A 10,676-nucleotide genomic window follows, 5' to 3' on the forward strand; every position below is an offset into this window, starting at 1 on the left:
TTGGTATAAAATCACACCTTTCATTATGTCAGTACAACTTTTTGTGTAGACTAGAGGCAAATATTTTAAAAGCACCAAAGTGTCTTAGAACCAGATTTTCAAAGGTTATTAGGTGTCTAGTGGGATTTTCAAAGGCCTAGGCACCTAAACCCCATTGAATTCAATTGGAGTTATGTGCTTAACCTGCGTAGGTACTTCTGAAATTCCCACTAGGTACCTATCTGCCTATCTTCAGATGTCTAAATGTCTTTAGCCTCTGGTGCTTTATACTTCTGTATCTTAGACCACCTATTAGGTTGCCTAAATGTGGACGTAGTTGCCTAACTTTGGGCAGCCACTTAGGGCCAGATTTTAAAAAGTATTTAGTCACCTAGTGAGATTATTAAAAGGACATAGGCACCTAACATCCACAGAAATCAATGAGTTGTAGGTTCCGAGGTGCTTCTGGAAATTTCAATAGGCATCTAAATATCTTGAGAAATCTGACCTTTTGTCTTTTACAAATGGAGAAACTAAGGAACAAAGAACTTAAACAATTTCACAGTGGTCCATCAGCAAGTCAATGGAGACACAGAACCAAGGTCTCCTAACTTCCAATGCTCTTCTTTAAACAAGGACACCGTCCTTACTAAGCCAGGGGTTTGGCACATTCTTGAGAAGACAGTGAAATTCTGTTGAGACCAAATCCCAAGAGCACTTCTGAGGAACATAAGTTCATCTTCTTTCTTGGACCTGTTGAGTTGCCATACATAAACAAAGCAGGTAAGGGAAAAAGACAGCAGGGTGATGACAAAATGGTAATGCAATGAGACTCTAATCAATATAGAAATTTATGCAATAAGTAGGAAGATTTTGTGTATGAAACCTTTAAATGTTTGATTTATAGCTGGAGGAAAAAATATGGCTCGCAATGCATTTTTTTCCTCAGAATCCAAGAACGCCTCATTCTAAGGAGAGAATATAATGTGTGAAGGGGGTCTGTTCTGGCTAGCTCTGTCAGCAAAAGCTAATAAGTTAGGTCCACTAGAGAGAGAGAGAGAGAGAGAGGATCCCAGAAATATACTTTAAACCACTTGTATTAAGATCTATTTTTTGTATACTTGGTAATGTGACCTACTGGGCCATATCTGGTTGGAAGGAATAGGTTTCCCAGTGAGTAATTGGTTCATCTGTAACATACTTCCTTCTCTCTCACTTACTTTCTCACTTTCTAAATTTCACTCATCTTTTTCAACTCTTGAATGCAGAAGAGAAAATAACTATATGATAGATCTGTGGCACTCGCTGCTGCTGTAACTTATTGAGTCGCATAGATAAGAATGTAAAAATGGATTGGATATTTCTCTTAGAGGTAGACTTAGGTTTCCATAGCCACAAATGCCACATGGATGCCCACTCCTCATTCATTTTCACGGGCATTTGTTTGTTTAAGAACCAGATTTTTAATGGTTTTTAGGCACCTAATGCGATTTTTAGAAGCATCTCGGCACCTAAAAATCCTTGATTGCAATGGGTATTAGACACCTAGCTGCTTTGAAAAATCCCACTACGCACCTACAAGCCTTTAAGAATTTGCCCCATAATCCCTTAGGCAGCTTTTGAAATCTCAGCTGTAGCCTGGTCTGGTAGATGGGAAATAAGGAGTTGGAGTTTGTCCCAGCTCTGTCACTCATTTACTGTGTGAAAGTCAGATTAACGGTCTGTGCCTCAGTTTCCCCATCTGTAAATAAATGAAATAATACCATTCACCCACCTTGGTAAAATAGTTTGAAATCTACAGGTGAAAAAGCACCATGAATTTCTTCCCAAGTCTACTAGAGTGAATGAATAGAATAACTTTGACTTCCTCTGTCATTGGATCAGGCCCTCTGTTACTATGAAGTTTAGGGTATTAGAAGGCAGGAGATCCTGGTCTCTTTTCCGGGCTTTTCCCCTGACTTCCAATGCATCCCTAAGCAAGATCCTTTACCCCTCTGCCCTACTTTCTCCTCATATGGCAGAGGATTGATAATGATTAATTATTTACTACAGAGGGGCATTGGGCCCATTCCAAACAACACTGAAGTTATGGCTACAAAGGCAGTTCTTTTCAACCTGTTGTAGAATAAAATAGCTTAGGACTGGACATTGATTTGAAGATGTAAAGAGGTTTATAAGTACAATGTATTATTATCTTTGCCAGACTAGCTCAGATTAGCATAAGGAGGATAATCATTATGGGTGCGATTTTTAAAAGAGTCTGTGGGAATCAGGCATTTACATTCTACTGAATCACAATGAGATTTGAATTTTTAATTGCTTTGAACTCCTTTGAAAATCCCATTGCACAGTGATAATCAACTGTTTATCCTTCAGGGCAAAGTCTTATTTCTGTCTCAGCTGAGCATGGAATGTGCCTCTAAGGTCCGGCACTGCAAAATCAGATACATTTATTATGGTTTATAATTTTTTCTTTTGTAAAACGGGGACAATGACCCTGACTCCGGTTGTAAAATGCGTTGAGATCTACTAATGAAAAGCATTGCACAAAAGCTAGGGATTATACTTAAAGAGCATTGTCAATTAAGCACTGTCTGGTACATAATTCTGTATGAAATTCTTGTTCTGTTCTCACTTGTATGTTAATATGTCATGGATAGGCTTGGCAGCATTTTATTTTTATTTTTTATAATTTTGATGGGTACTGTCACTGTTTATTTTTAAGCATTTTCTCCACTTTTTATTTATTTCAGTGTTCATAGTTGTACAAAATTATGGGGGTGGGGCGTGGGAGACTGTCAGACAAATGATAGTTAACACTGAGATTCAAAAAGTGAAAGCTCTGTAAACCATTAAAACACAAATTGTCAACATCACGTGTTAAACTATAGAAAGTAAATATCCTTAATTCAACAGATCATACCTGTTTTCACTATTCATTCACTAATCCATTTGTAAGCCGAATTCAAAAGTCTAAATCACTGGATTTTGACTCTAATAAGTTCTCCCGCAGTATTTTTCTTACTTTGCCTATTTGTAAATTTTGAGTATTATAGATGGAAATACATTTTCATCAGTTTGTGTGTGTGTGTGTGTGTGTGTGTGTGTGTGTTGAAATCGACATTTACCAACATTAACCAATAAAAATCTAATCCTTCCAAGCCTAGCCATGACGTCTGTTCCTTGGTTGTTAGAATTTGATCCTGGGCAAAATGTATGTAAGCAGTGTCAGGATGAGCTCCACCCTGACATCTGGTGGTGAGGTGTGGCAAGTTGTGGAAAAGAACTTCAGGGGCTGATCTCATTTGCATAGGCACACCCACCACGCCTAAAATGAGACCATAGCTGCCCAAATGGTCACTTTGGCTGCTGTGGGATCCCCAGTGTCTCTGTTATTGAGGCAGGAAGAATAAATTGTTATTACCCTGATTATGGGAACTGTGCTTGGAACTGTACATGGCCTTTTGTTATGATGGAGGGATTCACCATCAACTAAGTAGCACTCGCTAGGCAAGGGTCATGGGTTCCAAAACTGTGTGAATGGAGAGAGGCTGGGGACAAGTATTAGTACTTGGTGGTATGGGCCCCTTGGTGAGGGCCTTACATGCTAATTGCACTTCCTCCTCTCTCCACTGTGGAATATCAGAGCTAATTTTGATTTCATTCGAAATGTAGTTATAGGCTGCTGAGCTCGTTTTGGGCTGATAGTGCACCAGCACTGGGGCTCCCCTACTACAAGCTGAAATCACCTAAGAGCTGACATCACTGAGTGTTGTGTTAAGTAGTGGGGGAGCCTGAAGATATATTGTGGAGCAGTTTGCGGGACAGCTGGAGTGCCTTGCGGACCGGCTGGTGAAGCAGTTTGACGCGGAGCAGTTTGTGGATGGCAGGAGCTGCTTGTGGGCCGTGGAGCTGAGCGAAGGAGTTCGTGGGGCGGCTGGCGGAGCGGAGCGCAGCTGAGCGAAGGAGTTCGTGGGGCGGCTGGCGGAGCGGAGCGCAGCTGTGCGAAGGAGTTTGTGGGGCGGCTGGCGGAGCGGAGCGCTGCTATGGAGCTATGGGGCGGTCAGCTTCAGATCATGTAAGGTGCCTCTTACCCCCGTCCCATTTCCACCCAGGTTGGGAGGTAAAGCTCCGCAGATAAACTTTCGAACTCTGGGGCTGCCCTGACCAGGGACAGAGACTTTTGGGGCATTGGACTTTTGGGACGTTGGGTGATTTGGGGTTGCTGGACTCAAGAACCAAAGGGAAAAGGGCATGCCCCAATTTTCTTGGGGTGGGTTTTTTTTGCTCATGGGTTGTGTTATGAATCCTGTTGGTGGTGTTTCCCCAACATAATGCCACATTGTTTCTCTCTGTTATTAAAAGGCTTTTGCTACACTCAGACTCTGTGCTTGCGAGAGGGGAAGTATTGCCTCTTGGAGGCGCCCAGCGGGGGTGGTATATATTTGTCCCAGGTCACTGGGTGGGGGCTCGAGCCGGTTTGCATTGTGTTATTGGAATGGAACCCCTAGATACTGAACCCGGCCCTTGTTGCTGCCAACTCTGGCGGGCAGAAGGGTTACATGTAAAATCAGTTTTAATGTTCGATACAAATGGGGAGATTGTCAAAGGATTTTCAATGGGAGTTGGGCCACAGAATTGCCCTCTTTGCCTCTGAAAATCTTCACCAAAGACAAAAATCATGGTCCTGGACTCAGAAGAAGACACATAAATAACCCCAGCGTTCCAAAGGTGTGTATTGGGAAGGGTAGCTGAGTTCTGAAATGAGCTGGAGAATGGAAAATGAGGGAGAATCTAGGAGAAAAGATTAGGAGTTCAAGTTTGGCAATGTTGTGCTGGAACTAGAGATTAGGATTCTCTGCCTTGGAATATATCGATGTAAAATGTTCATCGTAGAGCCTTTGAGGAACAAAGACAAGTCCTGCCTGCCGCAGAGCACAGCAGAGATTCATGAAGGAGAAAATAGCAGAGGACAAGACTGACCCATTTACCTTAATATTAGAAGAAAGGAAATTTTCAGGGAAACTGGGATATTTTTCTTCCTATTCTTCTTCATGCTAAATTCCGTAGATCTGTTAAAATGGGATTTGCATATCAGTGATTCTCCAGAGTGCAAGTCAAGATCATCCCTTAAATATGGACATCCAGAATCAAGGGAAATTCTACATGCCGTGTGTCCATAACCTAATGGAGTTCAATGGGTATTGGGTACCAAACTCTCTTAAGCCCCTTTGAAAATCCCAGCTAAGAGCATGGAGGGACTTTTGACAAGGAATAGCACTGGCTGAAGATTGAATGAACAATTAGTAGATCAAAAGTGCCATCAACATTTCCAATGTCAATGGGAAAAATGATGAAATGATCAGGATCCCCTTCCCTTCCCTTGCCCTGTTTCTTGACAAACTCTAGTTGTAAGTTGTAGCTGATTGAGGCTTAGGGAGATGGGGAGGTGGTAATAATTATTCAGGCACTAGGATTCTGACTTGAACATTCAAGGAACATCCAATAATGCATTTTAATGCATTGAGCATCTCTTGTAACCTACAGAATTCAAGACTGGGGTGGAGATGGAAAACTGATTCGGTGTGTTGGTTTTCACCCTCTGAGTCCTGGATTTCCCTATTGCTGCTATTTGCATACAGAAGGAAGCGTCCACTCCCATGGATGATGAGATTGTTTCTCATCAGGAGGACTGAGAAGAACAGAATTCAATACAAAGTATCGTTTATTTCTCCAGATGTTAGAAAATCTGTGGACCAAATGAATTTGGTCACTGTGTGGGGTGGGGTAAAATTTTCCACAGCAGCTAAGGGCCAGATTTTTAAAGGTATTTAGGCACCTAGTGGGATTTTCAAAAGCATCGAGGTGGCTAACACCCACTCAAACCCACTAGTACCTCAGGAGGATGTTAAACAGAAGCTACTAAAGTTAGACATTTTTAAATCAGCAGATCCAGATAACCCGCATCCAGGAGTGTAAAAAATGCTAGCTGAGGAGCTCACTGGGCCTTTACTGTTGAAACACTGGAAGAAAGCTAATGTTGTGCCAATATTGAAAAAGGGTAAATGGGAGGACCAAGGTAATTATAGGCCTGTCAGGCAAGATAACGGAGTGGCTGACTGTGAGGTTATTGACATAAGCTGGGACCGTATAGATCATTGTTGCAACCAAAGTCCTGTAGTGGCACCAAATCTTGTATAAAGGGAGTCAAATAAGGTGTCAAAACAAGGTTATGGTTTGCTGGTGCTGATTATGCTGTCTATTTGTGTGTATTATTTTTGTTGTTAAAGTTATGAATATTGGCTCTATACTGTCTGTATTTCAAACTTATGCTACGCTTCTCCGTGACACCCCAGGCAAGCTGGTGTCAGCTCTGCCTAGCCTGCTTGGTGGCCCATTAAGGACCACCAGATATACACTTGACCCATTGAGAGAAGGCAGACACGCCTTGGGACTCAGCAAGGTATGCAGGGACCTGCCTATGGACAGAACTCTCAGGTGTTTCCAGGCCAGGTGATCGACAGCTTCTCTTTGGCACAAAGAAAGAAAGACCACATGGCAAGAGACTATAAAAAGCTGCTGCAGCTCCTCCATCTTGTCTTCAGTCCTGCTTCATCCCTCTGGAGGGACTTTGCTACACTGAAGCTTTGAACCAAGGACTGAAAGATCCATCCCAGCTGTGGATGTTCTCCTGAGACTTGATTTGAACCTGCAGTTTATTCTCTCACTGCTGCAAGCCTGAACCAAGAACTTTGCCATCACTGTATGTCATTGATTCCATTGAACCAATTCTAGCTCTTGTCTATATCTTTTCTTTTTATGAATAAACCTTTAGATTTTAGATTCTAAAGGATTGGCAACAGTGTGATTTGTGGGTCAGATCTGATTTGTATATTGACCTGGGTCTGGGGCTTGGTCCTTTGGGATGGAGAGAAGCTTTTTCCCTTTACTGGGGTCTTGGTTTTCAGCACCATTTGTCCTCATAACATGTGGCACTGGTGGTGATACTGGGAAACTGGGGTGTCTAAGGAAATTGCTTGTGTGACTTGTGGTTAGCCAGTGGGGTAAAAGCAAAGTCTTCTCTGTCTGGCTGGTTTGGTTTGCCTTGGTGTGCACAGAAGCCCCAGCCTTGGGCTGTAACTGCCCTGCTTGAAGCAATTTGTCCTGAATGGGCACTCTCCGTTGGGTCCCGCCAGAACCAGCATCGTTAAACTGATAAGGGACTCAATTAATAAAGAAATAAAGTAATATAATTAATGTCATTTAACATGGGTTTATGGTAAATAGATCCTGTCAAACTAACTAGGTATCATTTTTGATGACATTACAATTGTGATTGATAAAGGCAATAGTGCTGATATAATAGACTTCTCTATGGCATTTGACTTGGTGCTGCATGACATTTTGACTAAACAACTAGAAGGATACAAAAATAACATGGCACACAATACATGGACTAAAAGCTGACTCACGGTTAGGTCTCAAAATGTAATTGTTAAAGGGAATTGTCTTGGAACAGGTATGTTTCCAGTGGGGTCCAAGAGGGTTCTGTTCATATCCTAACTCTATTTAACATTTTTTAATGATATGGAAGATGACATAAACTCATCACTGATAAAGTTTGCAAATGACACAAAAATGAGGAAGTAGTTAATAATGAAGAGGACAGGGTTACAGAGCAATCTGGATCGCTTGGTAAGCTGGGCGCAAGCAAACAATATGATTTTACTATGGCTAAATGTGAATGTCTACATCTAGGAACAAAGCATGTAGGACATACTTGCAGGATGTGGAACTCTATTGTGGGAAACAGTGATTCTGAAAAAGATTTGGCGGTCATAGTGGATAATCAGCTGAACATGAGCTCCCAGTGTGATGCTGTGCCAAAAGGACTAATGCAATTCTTGGATGCATAAACAGGAAAAAGACTACGTCCAGTTCTCGTGTCAACAGTTCAAAAAGGATGTTGATCAATTGGAGAGGGTTCAGAGAAGAGCCATGAGAATGATTAAAAGTTTAGGAAGCACGCCTTATAGTGACAGACCCAAGGAGCTCAATCTATTTAGCTTAACAAAAAGAAGGTTAATGGGTGAATAAACCACAGTCTATAAATTCCTTCATGGTCTCTTCAGTCTAGCATAGAAAGGGATAACACCATACAATGGCTGGAACTTTAAGCTAGGCAAAATCAGACTGGAAATAAGGCGTACAGTGAGAGTAATTAACTTTTGGAGTAATTTACTAACAGTCATGGTGGATTCTCCATCACTGAGAATTTTTCAATCAAGATTGGATGTTTCTCTAAAAGATCTGCTCTACAAATTATTTTGGAGAAGGTCTATGTCCTGTGTTATACAAAAGGTCAGATGATCACAATGGTCCCTTCTGACTTTGGAATCTATGCATCAATGAATTCAATGATTTTAGGTGCCTTGGTGTTTTTGAAAATCCCACTACATGCCTAAATACCATTTAAAATCTGGCCCTGGGTGACTTGAGAGCCTACATCCAATTTTCAAAAGAGCTTTAATCTTTCAGAGATAGATTTTCAAAAGTATGAAGATGTCTAAAGCTTCAGATAGATGCTCAGTGGGATTTTCAAAAACCCCTCACCAGATTAGGTGCCTAACCTGCTTAAGCATTTTTGTCAGTCAGCACCATTGACATCTAAACACTTTTGAAACTCTAGCTCTTAGGCTCCTAAGCAACTTACATGATTTTGTAATGGGATTTAGGCTTCTATATCATTTAGGCACTGTCATAAATATAAAGGGAAGGGTAACCACCTTTCTGTATACAGTGCTGTAAAATCCCTCCTGGCCAGAGGCAAAACCCTTTCACTTGTAAAGGGCTAAGATGCTAGGATAACCTCGCTGGCACCTGACCAAAATGACCAATGAGGAGACAAGATACTTTCAAAGCTGGAGGGGGAGGAACAAAGGGTCTGTCTGTCTGTCTGTGTGATGCTTTTGCCGGGAACAGATCCGGAATGCAGCTCAGAACTCCTGTAAAAAGTTAGTCAGTAATCTAGCTAGAAATGCATTAGGTTTCCTTTTGTTTAACAGTGGGTAAAATAGTCTGTGCTGAATGGAATGTATATTCCTGGTTTTGTGTCTTTTTGTAACTTAAAGTTTTGCCTAGAGGGATTCTCTATGTTTTGAATCTGATTACCCTGTAAGGTATTTACCATCCTGATTTTACAGAGGTGATTCTTTTACCTTTTCTTTCATTAAAATTCTTCTTTTAAGATCCTGATTGCTTTTTCATTGTTCTTAAGTTCCAAGGGTTTGGGTCTGTGTTCACCTGTACAAATTGATGAAGATTTTTGTCAAGTCTTCCCCAGGAAAGGGGATGTAGGGCTTGGGGGGATATTTTGGGGGAAGATGTCTCCAAGTGGGCTCTTTCCCTGTTCTTTGTGTAACATGCTTGGTGGTGGCAGCATAGGGTTCAAGGACAAGGCAAAGTTTGTACCTTGGGGAAGTTTTTAACCAAAGCTGGTAAGAATAAGCTTAGGGGGGTCTTTCACGCAGGTCCCCACATCTGTACCCTAGAGTTCAGAGTGGGGAAGGAACCTTGACAGGCACCCTTGAAAACTGTAACTGTGATGTCTAACAGTCCAGGTAACAAAGCTTCTCCTGAATTATTGTCTCTTGTATCTTGACAGATGGAGCCTGTGACTGGAATAGAGAAGGAAAACCAGTCCAGGATACAGGAATTTATCCTTCTGGGCTTCCCCCGTAGTCAATATTTGCAGATCTCTCTTTCTGTGGTGTTTACCATGATGTATGTCCTGACAGTTGCAGAAAATGTTGCCATCCTAGTCCTAGTGAGGGTCAGCCATCAACTCCGCACCCCCATGTACTTCTTCCTTTCCCACCTCTCCTTGCTGGAGATATGATACAGCACAGCCTGTGTTCCCAAGACCATTACGATTTTCCTGGGGAAAAGCAGAACCATGCCCTTTAGTAGCTGCATCCTGCAGATGTACTTCATTTTCTCCCTGGGCTGCACAGAATATTTCCTCTTCTCTGCCATGGCCTATGACTGCTATCTGGCTATTTGCTACCCATTGCACTATAGCACCATCATGAACAGCACCTTGTCTGCTCAGCTGGCCCTTGGTTCCTGGGTGTGTAGTTTCCTGGCTATTTCTATCCCAGAATCTCTGAGAGTTAGGTTGTCCTTCTGTGGCACTAATGTCATTACTCGTTTCTTCTGCAGCATAGATTCCTTCATCATTCTCTCCTGCCCAGACACCTACGTGATTGAGATGGCAGCTTTTATCATCTCGATCATCGTCATCCTGGGATTATGTTCAATAATTCTTCTCCTACATTTACACCCTCTCCACCATACTGAGAATCCCGTCAGCCCAAGGCTGGCAAATGGCCTTTTCCACTTGCTCTTCCCCTCCCACTCTTGTGATTATATGGTACAGCTCCACCATCTTCCTGTATGTCAGGCCTTCCAGACAGAACGCCTTGGACATGAACAAGACTGTCAACACTTTGAATACTATTGTAACTCCGCTGTTCAACCTCTTCTTTGACAGTCTGAGAAACAAAGAGGTGAAGGAGGCTTTATGGAAGGTATTCAGTGGGACATGAAGTTGTTTTTGAATGGCTTAGATGTTACTGGGTCTGATTCTCAGCCTGTGCTCATGTTCCCTTTGGTAGTAACTGTCCTTGTTGTTGTTC

The sequence above is a fragment of the Eretmochelys imbricata genome, chromosome 19 (assembly GCF_965152235.1).
Source record: "Eretmochelys imbricata isolate rEreImb1 chromosome 19, rEreImb1.hap1, whole genome shotgun sequence".
Classification (NCBI taxonomy): domain Eukaryota; kingdom Metazoa; phylum Chordata; order Testudines; family Cheloniidae; genus Eretmochelys; species Eretmochelys imbricata.